Here is a 15,292-nt window from a genome sequence, read left to right on the forward strand (position 1 = left end):
TCACATTGTTTTAAGTATTGTGGCTATTGAAGATTTGCATTTGGAGTAGCTTGATGTTAAATAAACCTTCCTTCATGGTGATTTGGATGAAGAGATATATATGGCACAACCATAGGGATTTGTAGTCAACGGTAAGGAGAACTTAGTGTGCAGATTAAAGAAAAGTTTATATGGCTTGAAGCAAGCACCTCGGCAATGGTATCTGAAATTTAACAAGTTTATGCATGAGAATGGCCATATATAGCAGGTGTCACTCATATCATTATATTTATTTTAAGAGGTTGGATGATGATAGATACGTTATTTTATGTTTATATGTTGATGATATGCTTGTAGTTAGGTCTGACGTGGATCATATTAAGGGGTTGAAACGCCAACTAGCACATGCATTTGCCATGAAGGATTTGGGGGCAGCAAAAAAAATCCTTGGTATGAAGATTTGTAGAGATAAGAAGAACAAGAAGTTGAATTTATCTCAAGCTGATTATATTGTGAATGTGTTGCAATATTTCTCTATTGAGAATGCTAAAGCTATCAACACACCTTTACCTGGTCATTTGAAGTTGACTAAGGAGATGTGTCCCAAGACACAAGAAGAGGAGGATAAGATGTCTAAGATACCTTATGTTTTAGCTGTAGGAAGCTTGATGGATGTTATGGTATGTACTAGGCCATATATTGCACATGCAATAGGAGTCATTAGCAGGTATATGAGTCATCTAGTAATTAGCATTAGAATGTAGTCAAATGGATTCTCAAATATTTGAGAGGAACATCCAGTATGTGTTTACACTTTGGGGGCTCTACTACTAATTTATAGGGCTACGTTGACTTAGATTTGGTAGGGGATATTGATACTAGGTGGAGTACTACAGATTATGTATTTACTATTGGTGGGGCAGCAATGAGTTGGGTTTGTAGGTTCCAGAAGGTTAATGCTTTATCCACTATAGAGGTAGAGTATGTTGCTACTACAGAGGCAACCAAGGAGATGATATGGCTTCAGTTCTTCATGGAAACATTGGGCACCTCAAAGGGATAATTATTTGTTCACAGATAGCTAGAGTGCCATTTATCTTGCAAAGAATTCAACTCTACATTCAAAGACAAAACACATACAGTTGTGGTACCATTTTATTTAGTCAGTTTTGGATGATGGACAATTAAAGTTGGAGAAGATACATACAAATGACAATCTAGCAGATATGTTTATAAAGGTAGTGACAAGGGAGAAGTTGAACTCCTCCTCAGCTTCAATTGGTTTTCTTGGCTGAACAGAATAAAAGAAGAGTAGCATCCAACATGGTTTGATATTCTAGTGGGAGCTACAGGTTTAGTAGTGCTATGATTAGTCTCCAAGTGGGAGGTTATTATTTTGGAGTCTGATCAGTCTCCAAGTGGGAGATTGTTGTGATATGGAGCCTAATTAGACTCAGAGGTTTATTCGGCATCATTTTCTCCCCATATTATTTCTACGAGGGCTTGGAGGCAACACCCCCAAGACAAGGTCAAGGGGCAGCGCCCCTATGTAGCCAAAAATGGCCTTATATTGTAAAAGGCATCGACTACTATTTTTCTATTATTCTAGCCCTAATTTTGTAAGTAGAAAAAGCTTGTATAAAAGGGCTTAGGGTTAGGGGTTTCAGAATGTAATGGTGATATTGTAGCTTCTCATGGTGGTATTGAGTTGTAAGGGATTACAGATCGTAATTAGGTTGTAATCATTGGATAATAATAATATTAGACTTGTTGTTGGTGGATGTAGCCCAGGGATTGGGTGAACCACGTTAAATCTTGGTGTCTTGTGTTCTCTTTTGTGTGATCTACTATTTTCTAGTACTGGTTATTTTTGCATGTAACTATTATTTATGTCTAAGGTTAATTCTAACATTCACAATGAGTATGGGAATAAATGGAGGACCATAGTCTCCTGTTGAACTTATTTTCAATTTCATATTTCTTTAAAGACTTTGAAATGGTCCTCAATTGTTCATGTTTCTTTGTAGATGAACTTTGGGCATAATTTATGAGGATTATTGGGAAGGTCATTAAGTGCACCTTGCAAGTTAATTGGTGAATCTACTTTGTTTGCAAAAAAGGCCATTGGTGGAGAATTTGGTGGAATGATGGGTGGAGTTAGGTTCGGAGGTGGAGCTGGAGATGATGAAATTTGGAATGTAAATGGTAGAATTCTTGGTAGTCATTTGTCACTGTGAGGCTTGTAAAAATGACTGAGTTCTAAGAACTCTGATTCACTATTTGAAGATCTTAAAGCTCACTGAAATAGAAAGGGTGGATTAGGATCTTCTAGTTTGCGTCAATTCTAGAAAAGTGCACCTCTGTAGAAGCAAACTCTTTCAAAACAGTGCACTTTTGCACCTTCAGACAGTGTCAAATGGAAAATTTTTTGAACTTAAAAAACTGCAGAATCTCAAAACAACAAGTTGTTTTTCTTATCTGAATGGTTTGTAGGCCCTCCTTCTAGCGCTACTTTTGTTGAGTTTTTGTTTTACACGATGTTGAACGAGAGGAATTCTTTCAAATTTCTCTCCTAAAAAGCTAATCAAGGATCAACTCCAAGGTTCCAGGCAATTTTGCGACCTACTAAAATCCACTCAATTGAAGATAAATTTGTATGTTCATGAGGAGGCCTTTCCTAGTTCTGAAAAATTTCAGATAATCTCTTTGATTTGTTGTTGTTTGAAAAAGTAACCACAAAAGAGATATATTTTTGTATTTTTGTTTTATGATAAATACAATTTATTGATGCAACTATATGAATTCCTATTTTAATGAATTGTTCGGAAAGAAAATAACAAAGATAAGGTAACGAGAGATTAAAGAAAATAACTTGAAAGGGAAATTCCTAACGGATATAAACCATGGTAACAACACATCTACAAATTAAATCAACAAAAAGACTAGGTAGGAAACCAATGAAAATAGGAGTAGCACTTCCTCAACTCAACTAATGCAATCGTTGATGGGAACTCAATGATAACCAAAATATGTTTCATGTTTCATCAAATTGCAAGGCCACGAAAAGTCACTCATGCGAAACAAGATGCTATGCAAGAACAATAGGTGATCTTTTCTCCAATTCATTACATCAGCAGAATTCATTAACATGAGGTAAACACCAAAACTAAAAGATTGCACAATCATAACAACACAATAAAAACCAATGGCTCCATTATTACTCATGAACATGCATTTACAAAAATAACACACTCAAGCAAGAATAACTACACTTAGAATGAGAGCACCAATAGCATATATTATTGCATCAAAATAATGGCCTAGAGTACATATTACATCCTTGTATTTATAAGAAATCATCTCATTCCTTTGTTTTAGGAGAGAGAGTTCTTAAAATGCAACTATGCTAAAAACTAATTAAAAAATAATTAATTATATACAAACTAACTCTCTAAATGGTGTTAAATAATTCTCCACCCTTGTTTATATCAATTAATGGGTGCATGAGCCTTTAAATGACACAAAAGAATAAAAGAATGAGAAGATAAGAAGAATGCAGTTGCAAGAAGATCTAGGAGTTTCTAGAAGCTCAGACTTCTCTAGGCATTTCTAAGAGTTGAACCATCATCAAAATGTGTTTTCAGTGCATGGAATGCTCTAAATTAGGAACTAGTAGTTATCTATCAGTGCAATGCTTCTTCTTCAAAACTTTTACCGCACCTCTAAGAAAAATGCACATTCATGACAAGTTCCAAAAATCCAAAATTTTCCTAACTATCAAAACTAAATTTCTAGCATCTGGGTTTCCTTCCCTTTATACCAAAACGATGTTTGGATGTTTGCTCTTGAATTTCTCTATTATTTTGACCACTTGAGTAGCTTACGATAAATCAAGACCCTCATACTTATTCTTGACTATTTGTCAACAATTACCTACTTCAATCCTTGTTTCTACAAAATCTTCAAGCTTGGTGTCTAGCTCCAACAATGCTTCTTCGGTCTTGAAGGCTTGTCTGATGTCATCTTCTAATGAAGGTACTTCAAATGTACCTCTGAATTTTTGAACAACTGCTTGTACCATAAAAATCTTGGTCTTCGACTCATCCTCAAAAATCTCAAGGCTAGTGGCATTGTAGTACCTTTGTACTTCCAAAATTTGTTCTTGAGTTTGGTCTCTTATCTTCTAAATATTTGTGTGTAATGCCTCCATGACTTTATTGCCCGGTGATATCTTCTCTATCCAATCATCCAACTTATCAAATTCATCCGCAATATATACTCCCATCAATGTATGATACCTTTGACCCTTTATTGATGTTAATGCATATAGGTCTTTAGCCCAGGTATGTACCTCATCCATTAACACAAAATCCTAGTTCACTATGGATACTGGTTTATCCAAACTCAACTAAATGTGGTGCGATAGGTTCAAGTTACCACGTATTATCTGCACACCTTTCTCTTTAAAAATGCCATGTCATTGCTAACATGCCTCCAAAAATGGGTCTAATTGTATTGTTCTTGTCCCTTTCCTCTCTAATGTTGCATCAAGAGTAATCTTTGGATTATCCAGGTCTATAGGCCCACAATTTCATGCAAATAGCCTCTTCATATCTCATTTTTCTTCTTGAGTGCTATTAACTCGGACTCATCATGGTCCATATGTCTGAACACCTCCTTCATGCCTATAGTGATCATTACTTTAATTGTGTCTATTGTGGGCCTTCCCAACATGATCTCCTTGATTTGGTAATATTTAGGAGTTAGTTCCTTGGTGTCAACATGTGGAGGAGGAATGACTATATGTGCAAGTAAGTCATGGTCTTGGTCCTTCATTATGAAGGCCAATGTTCGTGCATCACCTGTAGCTGGCTTAGTCTTCTTGAGTGCTTTCACTAATTCCTTCATTCCCTCCTCAATTGTCAAATCCAATGGCCTTTTCTAGGGAAACATGACTTCTTTCTTCAACCGTTATGGTGTGGTGCCCATGGGAGACATGTATTTTGCGAAAGAAGTTGTTTCGATTACAGGCCCCTTCCTCTTATTAGTCTTCTCTAGAGTGTTTTCTCGTTGAAAAATATCTATAGTTGGAGTCTCTATATTTGGTTGGGCTAAGGTCCTAGCCTTTGTATCATGAGGAGTTCGTTGAGGCTCTTAAGATATTTTCCCTTCCTTAGATACTTCATGGACATGCAGTTGTTGGGGCTCCCTTTTCTCTGTCACCTATTCTTCTATTTTTATGGTCTGAGGAAGTGGAGTTACCGAGGCTTTATCCAAAAAGGTTAAGTCCTGAGATGGTGGTGGCAGAATTCCCATAGGTCCTTGAGGTAGAGGTGGCAATTGATTCCAATAATCTCCTAAGGATTCACTCATGGGAGTATCTCTTATCTTTTCTCCCACCATCTAGATGCCCACTGGCATGAAGTCAAAATCAAAGAGGTTGAAGACATCAGTTTCTTGACCCTCCATGTCTGCTATCAATTGTTGTTGCTCATCTTCTCATGTAGATACGTGAATAGGTTCTTTAGGAGCACATGGAGGTGTCACTGTTGAACTTCTTCTCTCCTCCTTTATTGCCCTTACTAAGTAGGTCCTTTGGCTCAAGGGGAAATATTCAATCTTCTCCACTTCTTCTTTTGCCTCCACTTCTAGGATCATTCTAGGCACTTGTGGGGGTGGAGTGTTCTTCTTCTTTAATCTTCTCCTTTTGTTCATGCCATAGTTGATTCAATCCTTTCCCTTTTGGGAGTCAAGGGGGAGGCTTCTTCCTCTTGTCTAGCAATTGGTAGTACCATCTACTCCTCTAGTTTTCCTTCCTTTTCTTGTTCATCCTATACATGTTCATCTTGTACCTATTCTCCTTGTGGAGGTTCTTGTGGCTCTTGCTTAGACTCTTGAACAAGCTCTTGTACTTCATCCTTAGCTTGTGGCTCTTCTTGTTCAGGTTGAGGCGCTTGTGACTGAGTAGTCTGCTCCTTTTCCTTTGTAGGTACTCTTTTCCTTTTGTTTGTGCCCTTATCAGCCCTGAAGTACTCAACCTCCCTCTCATGTTATTGTATCATTTCTGGCCTTACTAAAGATTGAGCAAGGAAGGTTGGCACTGTTACTAACAGACCCTTTCCTTTGATTGGTCATGCAGTGGCTTGTAGGGGAATAGACTAAGGAACTAGATCCATTCTAAAAGGCTTCTTGATCCATTACTTTGTTAATTGGACTATATGCGTAGCCTGATGATTGATTCTCATCTCTCCCAAATTATCCATTCATTATCAACATGTCATAGATCCTGTCCCTGTTGTATAAAGGATCTAAGATATCTTTTGAATCTTTTTCCACTGCCTTTAGAGGGATCTTTATTTTCAGCACCTTTTTTGCCAAGTATAGAGTCATCCTACAATAGTCCCTTATTTGGATATCATAGTCGTCTACTGCATTCATCCAATGGTCTTCTAATGCATGCTCATGTATAAATTACTTCCCTGCCAGATGTTGTACCATCCTGATGTTGTTGAACTGGGGGCAAGGGGAGTTGTACTCTTCCAAGGGATATTGATCCCATTCAGAATCAAAAGTGACAATGTCTTACTTTTGCTTCAACTCAAAAGTGTCAATTGTAATGGGTCATTCCCATGTATTCTTATGTTGTCTCCTCACTCTGTCGTATGCAGATGTGAGCTGGCATGCAATTTGTAGAAGAATGAGCCTATTTGAGGAATATCTTGGGAGCTTCTTCGTGTTTTCTAGAGTACCATCTACCCTAAGATAGGTGAATATCTTAAATTTAATGTACTAATTGTCAATCTTTGTAATCCCAGTTGCTGCTTCTACTGACATCCTTTTTGGCATAATCACATTCTATAAATTTGATGATTGCAAATATGAAGTTGTCATTCACCACCCTATATTCCACACCCTTCTCTGAGATTTTCTTTTTTACCAATTGTGGATACACCACATAGGGCCAAGCATTAGCATCCTTCATGCTCCCTTTTGTTAGGATAAACCACGGACAGAAATAAAAACTACATGCAAATATAACCAATAACAGAAAATAATAGAACACACAGAAATGAACACAAGGCACCAAGATTTAACGTGGTTCACCCAATCCCTGGGCTACGTCCACCAAACAGCAAGTCTGATCTTATTACAATCCAGTGATTACAACCTGATTACAATCCGTAATCCCTTACAGCTCAATACTGCCGCAAGAACCAATTTCGTATCACCACATATCAAAAATACCCAACCCTAAGCCCTTTTTATACAAGTATTAAACCGCTTTAGGGTTATAACATGTCGGCCATATGTCGGCCATAATATGTCGGCTACCATGTCGATGTCGGCTACTTCCAAAAAAAAAAATTTTCAACCCCACTATTTATGAAGTATGTACAGTACTTTCCTGATCAGTCACCACAATCTAACAATCTCCCACTTGGGGACTGATCAGGCTCCACACTAAACAACAATCTCCCACTTGGAGACTGATCCTATAGCAATACAACTACCACATGGGGCTCCCACTGGATCAAACCACCCTGGACTCTGCTGTTCTTGTATTCACATTTAGTCTAAAAGACCAACTGAAGCTGAAGAGGAGTTCAGCTTCTCCCTTGTGACAACCTTTGTCAACATATCTGCTGGATTTTCATTGGTATGTATCTTCTCCAGCTTTAACTGTCCATCCTCCAAAACTGACCGAATGAAATGGTACCGCAACTGTATGTGTTTGGTCTTAGAATGCAGAGCTGAATTCTTAGCAAGATGAATGGCACTCTGACTATCTGTGAACAAAAAATTATCCTTCTGAGGATGTCCCAATTCTTCCAAGAAGAACTGAAGCCATATCATCTCTTTGGCGGCCTCTGTAGCAGCAACATACTCTGCCTCTGTAGTGGAGAGAGCATTAATCTTCTGTAGCCTAGAAACCCAGCTCACGGCTGCCCCACCAACAGTAAAGACATAACCTGTAGTACTCCGCCTGGTATCAATATCCCCAGCCAAATCTGAGTCAACATAGCCCTGTAAATCAGTAGTAGAGCCCCCAAAGTGTAAACACTTATTGGATGTTCCTCTCAAATATCTGAGAATCCACTTGACAGCATTCCAATGCTCAAAACCTGGATGACTCATATACCTGCTAACGACTCCCACTGCATGTGCAATATCTGGCCTAGTGCATACCATAACATACATCAAACTTCCTACAGCTGAAGCATAGGGTACCTTGGACATCTTATCCTCCTCTTCCTGTGTCTTGGGACACATCTCCTTAGTCAATTTCAAATGACTAGGTAAAGGTGTGCTGACAGCTTTAGCATTCTCCATAGAGAAACGTTGCAACACCTTCTCAACATAATCAGCTTGAGATAGCGTCAATGTTCTGTTCTTCCTATCTCTGCAAATCTTCATACCAAGGATTTGTTTTGCTGCCCCCAAATCCTTCATAGCAAATGCATGTGCTAATTGGCGTTTCAGCCCCTTAATATGATCCATGTTAGACCCAGCTATAAGCATATCATCAACATATAAACATAAAATAATGTAGCTATCATCATCCAACCTCTTAAAATAAACACAGTAATCTGAATGACACCTATTATATCCATGCTCATGCATAAAACTATCAAATTTCAGATACCATTGCCAAGGTGCTTGCTTCAGGCCATATAAACTTTTCTTCAATTTGCACACTAAGTTCTCCTTACCTTTGACCTCAAAACCCTGTGGCTGAGCCATATATATTTCTTCATCCAAATCACCATGAAGAAAGGTTGTTTTAACATCCATCTGCTCTAAATGCAAATCTTCAGTAGCCACAAGACTTAAAACAGTACGAATAGAAGTCATTTTAACAACAAGAGAAACTATTTCATCAAAATCAATTCCTTTTTTCTGTGCAAATCCTTTTACAACTAACCTGGCCTTAAATCTTTTCTTACCTCCTTCCTCTTCTTTCAACCTGTAAACCCATTTATTATGTAAAACCTTTTTACCTGCAGGCAACTTGCACAAATCCCATGTCTTATTTTTCAGCAAAGAGTCCATTTCATCTTTCATTGCAGACTCCCACTGAATCTTAGTATCCACCTGCACAGCTTCATCATAACTTTCAGGTTCACCAGCATCAGTAAGTAAAATAGAATACAAAGAGGGAGAAAACCTTTGTGGAGGTCTAATTGGCCTTGTTGACCGTCTAACATTCACTGGTGTATGTGGTATTTGTTGTTGCGGTTGTTGCACATCATGAGGAATGGCTGGAACATCAGCTTTTGGAGTATCATCCAGCACTACATAATCATCTTCTTTCTTCTCATGTTGTTGCAACAGATCTTTGTACAACACTTTTTCATTGAATATGACATCCCGGCTTCTTATAATTTTATGATTTTCAAAATCCCAAAGCCTATAACCAAATTCATTAATGCCATATCCAACAAAGACACATTTCTTTGATTTAGCTTCTAGCTTGGTTCTATTTTCAGAGTCTATATGAGCAAAAGCTTCACAACCGAAGGTCTTGAGAAAAGAATAACTCACCTTCTTACCAGTCCATGCTTCCTCTGGAATACCACAGCCCAAAGGAGTAGAGGGACCTCTATTAATAAAATATACTGCAGTATTGACAGCCTCCGCCCACATGTGTAAGGGCAACCCAGCATGCAACCTCATGCTCCTTGCGCGCTCCATTATAGTCCTGTTCATGCGTTCAGCCACTCCATTTTCCTGTGGAGTCCTTGGAACAGTTTTTTGTCTACGAATACCATTAGTGGAGCAATAATCTTCAAATTCATGACTGCAATACTCACCACCATTATCAGATCTGAGACATTTTAATTTCTTACCAGTCTCATTTTCAACCAAGCATTTCCATTTCTTAAAAGTTTGAAATACATCAGATTTCTGTTTAAGGAAATAAACCCACACTTTTCTAGTTGCGTCATCAATAAATGTAACATAATAATGAGAGCCACCAAGGGAAGATACCTGAGCCGGTCCCCATACATCTGTATGCACAAGTTCTAATTTCTCCTTTTTGTTTTCCTTCCCTGTCTTTACAAAACTCACTCTCTTTTGTTTTCCATACACACAACTTTCACAGAAATCCATATTCACACATTTTAGACCTGGTAAAACTTTCCTTGAATGAAGTACTTTCATACCTTTCTCACTCATGTGCCCAAGTCTATTGTGCCACAGCGCTGTATCAGAATCCACAACAGCTATTTGTTCTCCCTGCTCATCTGCAGTAATTGTTCCTGAATATTCATTTTTCTCTGAAACAATCAAAGTAGAAGGAACAATATGACCTGTACAAAGATATAAGGTGCCTACTTTCACACCTTTTGCTACTACAAGGGAACCTTTTGAAACCTTCCAATTTTTATCATTAAAAGTAACTACACAACCCTCATCACCGAGTTGCCCTACTGAAATTAAATTTCTACTTAGTTTTGGAACATGTCTTACCTCGTGTAGTAGCCAATGGGAATAAATGCCACCGATGGTGCCAAGCATAACCGAATGCTTCCAAGTGCCTTTCTGTCCAAAAGATCCCATTCAGCCTCTGACATAGTTTCCTGATTCTTGGCTTTTCCTTCCAACGGCTTCCACAAATCCTTCTGATATAAATAGTCTTCCATTTGCATCTTCCATAACTGGAAGTTCTGCCCATTAAACCTATCAACCCTCAGCTTACCATCATCTGCCATTGCTCCCACTCAACCGTGAGACTCCCACTTAACCGTGAGACTTTCCTGCAGAGGATAACTGAGAAACAACTAGGCTCTGATACCACTTGTTAGGATAAACCACGGACAGAAATAAAAACTACATGCAAATATAACCAATAACAGAAAATAATAGAACACACAGAAATGAACACAAGGCACCAAGATTTAACGTGGTTCACCCAATCCCTGGGCTACGTCCACCAAACAGCAAGTCTGATCTTATTACAATCCAGTGATTACAACCTGATTACAATCCGTAATCCCTTACAGCTCAATACTGCCGCAAGAACCAATTTTGTATCACCACATATCAAAAATACCCAACCCTAAGCCCTTTTTATACAAGTATTAAACTGCTTTAGGGTTATAACATGTCGGCCATATGTCGGCCATAATATGTCGGCTACCATGTCGATGTCGGCTACTTCCAAAAAAAAAAAATTTCAACCCCACTATTTATGAAGTATGTACAGTACTTTCCTGATCAGTCACCACAATCTAACACCTTTCTTGTAGAGGCCTGCGTAGTTTTTGGTTCTTTCTACCACAAAACACAACATATATGATGTCATGTAGAATCTTGGATTGGATTTTACAGCTATAAGTTGCCCATGCAAATTATCACCAAGGATAGTAGCCCAATTTACATTTTTGTCGTTCGAATGGTTCTTATAAAGTGGATCATCTAGGTTTGAAGGTGTCCCACTACAAGAAGTCTCGTGACTCTGCTCAAAAGCACAATTGCATATCCAATGTCATCCTTCATATAGTCCCTTGTAATGTCCACTTTGTCGACTTTGTGGCCTACCGGTGTTCGGTCTATGAGGAAGGAGGATTGAATTGTTTCTCTAGCCTTCTTTTCATTCTCCCGATACCATCTTTTTACTCTATCATAAGTTATCTTCAAATATGGAATACCTTCTCAATGTTTCTGGGCTAGAGGTCCATGACTATCTCTCCTGTAACACTCTTGATGACCTTCTCTTCAGTCACATAGTTTTCTACAAGAGTCATTATAAGTTTCAAGGCTCGGACAGATGTTGGATGCAATGTTGCGTTAACTAGGTCAGACCAGATAAGTGTTGATTCCATTGCAAATCATTCTTTCAGTTTGTTACAGATTGTAAGGAAGGCGTTCTAGTAAATATATTGAAGTTTTGTGTCTCTAATCTCAACATGCTCATCTTGAAACTGGGATTTCCTTGGTCCACCTTGGTACTTGAATACAATGGGTTTCAAAGCTATCTTTTCAGCCATTGAAGAGGATGATGACACCATCTTATCTACACAAGAAAAGCAACATTAGTTCAGAAAGCTAAATAATTTGACTTAAAACAAACCCTAACTTACTCAAACATTGGTTAGAACCAAGCAAAATGCAATCAAAACCATTAAATCCTCCCAGATGCCTTGAAATGCACTTTAGTGCACCTAGCGCACCCTTGAAGGTGCACTAATTGGGCCCCTATTTGGCCTTTTGTGCACAGTTGTGTACATGCACTGTGCATGTGCAACTTGGGGTGGGGGGGAGACTTATGTTTTGTTTGCATTCAACTTAGATTTTGAAGGCACAAAGGTGTGCACCTTTAATGCCTTAGGTTTAGTTATAGGTTTCTTTAGTGTTGGAAGGTGCACACATGTGCACACCTTCATGGTGTCTTAGGTTAGAGTTTTTAGGTTTAGTTTTAGGCTTTTTCTTTGCGTGCGGAGGTGGGCACTTCTGCACCTCATTGAGGTGTGCATGTGGGCACCTTCGTAAAGGGCTAACCTTGTGTTGGTGTGCTTTGTAGGTCAGGGAACGTTGGAGGCAACGCATGTTGAAGGGTGTGGGGGTGTGGTGAATAGCTGCAACGAAAAGCAAATGAAGGTAAGAAGTGGGTCTGAGGTCTTATATAGACTTTGGGCCTCCTATGCGCATCTTCGCACGTGTGCACCTTCGCAGATGTACACCTCCGGAGGTGCACATGTGCGCATCTTTGGAAGGAGACAGAGTGCACACTTGTACACTCCATGCACATGCGCATGTGCGTGCACACTCAAGTAGATGAAAACTTGAAAAACTTTTTTTTTTTCAAAATTTCCACTCTTTGGACTTCCCCATTTAGACACTAGGGCTTGACCTAGACTTGTGGGGGTGTCTTAAAGTGACCCAGACTTCGGACCAGCATTCAGGTAGACACAAATTTGCTAGAGGGTCCCCATTTCTAGGAGAAATGGGGCATGCGATGTGAGACCACAACATGTCTCTCAGATTAGTTGTGAGAGTTTCATCTTATCTTCTCTCGACATGGGCTAGTTCATCAAGCAATTCATGACAACTACTTATCACGTTTGTAAACTACTACTCTTTCGATGTTAAGTTATTCTTTGATTGCATCCCTTCTTCCTCCCTTCTATTGCTCCCATTAATAAGCAAACTTCTTAATTATCTTTTGTTCCATAAGCTTTGGATTGCATTTTGAAACCTATTGGTCTACTTCATAACTCTTTCTTGTACTTGAGCCCCTTCTTTTTTTGACTTATGTCTCATATCACTTCTTCTAAGCATTTTTACATTGGTTCCTCATGATACATTTCTTCTTTAGTCTTTACCACTTTGAAGTGTCACTGATTAATCATCTTCGCCTTTACCATGAACATTGCTTTACAAGAACTCATTTCTCACAAGCATGAACGGTCTATTAGTCATTTATTATATTTTTAATTAATATTCATAATAACAAAACATCATAAAAATCACCCTTTCGAATTCTGCCATACTTCAATTACACTTAACTATTAGATGTGTTTTAAAAACCATACACCCTTAACTATTTACCTGATTGAAAACCAAAACTCAACTTTGCACTCCACTTGCTCATGTTGAAATTGTCCAATATAAACTACTGATTAATCATCTTCGCCTTTACCATGAACAATGCTTTAAAAGAACTCATTTCCCACAAGCATGAACAATCTATTAGTCATTTATTATATTCTTAATTAATTTTCATAATAATTAAACATCATAAAAATCACCCTTTCAAATTCTACCATACTTCAAATACGCTTAACCATTAGATGTGTTTTAAAAACCATACACCCTTAACTATCTACCTGATTCAAAACCAAAACCTAACTTTACACTCCACTTATTCATGCTGAAATTGTCCAATATAAACTATTGTTTTAAAGACCATACACACTTAACTATCTACCTGTTCCAAAACCAAAACCCAACTTTGAACTCCACTTTTTTCATGCCAAAATTGTCCAATATAAACTCGGTCAATTAAAAAATTGACGCTTCTATGTGTAAATGCAATAAGATTGAGCAAGCTTTTTATGAATATCGAATATGTTTATTTGCAGACAGCAAAACGTTGAGAGTACAACTGAAAGGCGGTCGTGGCTTTAGTCAGCACACCAAAAAAATCAAAAGGACAAGCCCTTCATTAGATAATTCTAAATAAATTTACGTGCTAAAAAATGTGGGGAGCCGTCCTTTAAAAGATAAATTATAAAGTTTCCATCATAACCGCAAAGTAGTAGACGATCCTTAACTTCTGGCCCAAGTCTCTTCCTTCAAATGTAAAAGTGCATAAACATTCGATTCTTAACTTACTCATTACTCCAACGCAATGCAATGCAACTTCTTCTTATTGTTATTGTTATTGTTATTTATTTATTTATTTTGGTTTACTATGTATCCCACTCACCCCATGTTTGTACGCATTATGTCGGCAAGGGAGACCTAAATAAAAAGAAGGTTTCTGATGTTAATGCCTCTGATATGACAATTCATTTGCCATGGGGACTAAATTACGGAAAAGAAAGAAATAAAGACAGACACATACTCTTTTCTTTTCCTTTCTTTTCTTCCCTTCCTCTACAAAACGCATGTGGTGGCAGCCACGGAACAATTTTAGCAAGTTGTATTGATGGGATCGCCACTTCACTCATTTTCCGAGAAAATCATATGCCCTTCAAACGTTTTTCAGAGCTTGTAAGACTTATGTTCTAAATAATTATTATCAAGAATAGTTAGATTTAGACAAGGGGTTGTCACTCAATTACTTGTGATTTACATACTAAGATTACTTATCGTTTAGATATATGTTGTCTCGTATTATTATATATAAACAAATAAAAAATTACGTATAATTTACATGGTAAGATTACTTGTGATTTAAATATAACGATTGACAAGATGTGGACATTTATACAATCCTATACATTTCCATAAAAAAAATTTATATTATTTTCTTGATTTATGGTGTGCAAGAATATTAATCATTATAGTGGAGAAGGATGAATGAATACACGTAATTGTTGTGGTTTGGCGTGGAATGGTCATAACTGTTGTCAATGAGCAATAGATTTTTAATGGAATTTGAGTGTGAGTGGGGTCAGGGGAATATAATGTGTAGGTGTGAATCGCTATGGGAATTTCAAGTACACTATGAGCATTATAGCCTACAATTTAGGGTTGTACCGAATAAAATATTGTAATCAACTTAATTCTCCACGCTGACACGTTTTGCCTCTTCACAATTGAGAACACCAATAAAATTTAATATGATTTAATCATGCTGAAA

The sequence above is a fragment of the Cupressus sempervirens genome, chromosome 4 (genome assembly GCF_028749045.1).
Source record: "Cupressus sempervirens isolate cs-2001-9-10 chromosome 4, ASM2874904v1, whole genome shotgun sequence".
Classification (NCBI taxonomy): Eukaryota; Viridiplantae; Streptophyta; class Pinopsida; order Cupressales; family Cupressaceae; genus Cupressus; species Cupressus sempervirens.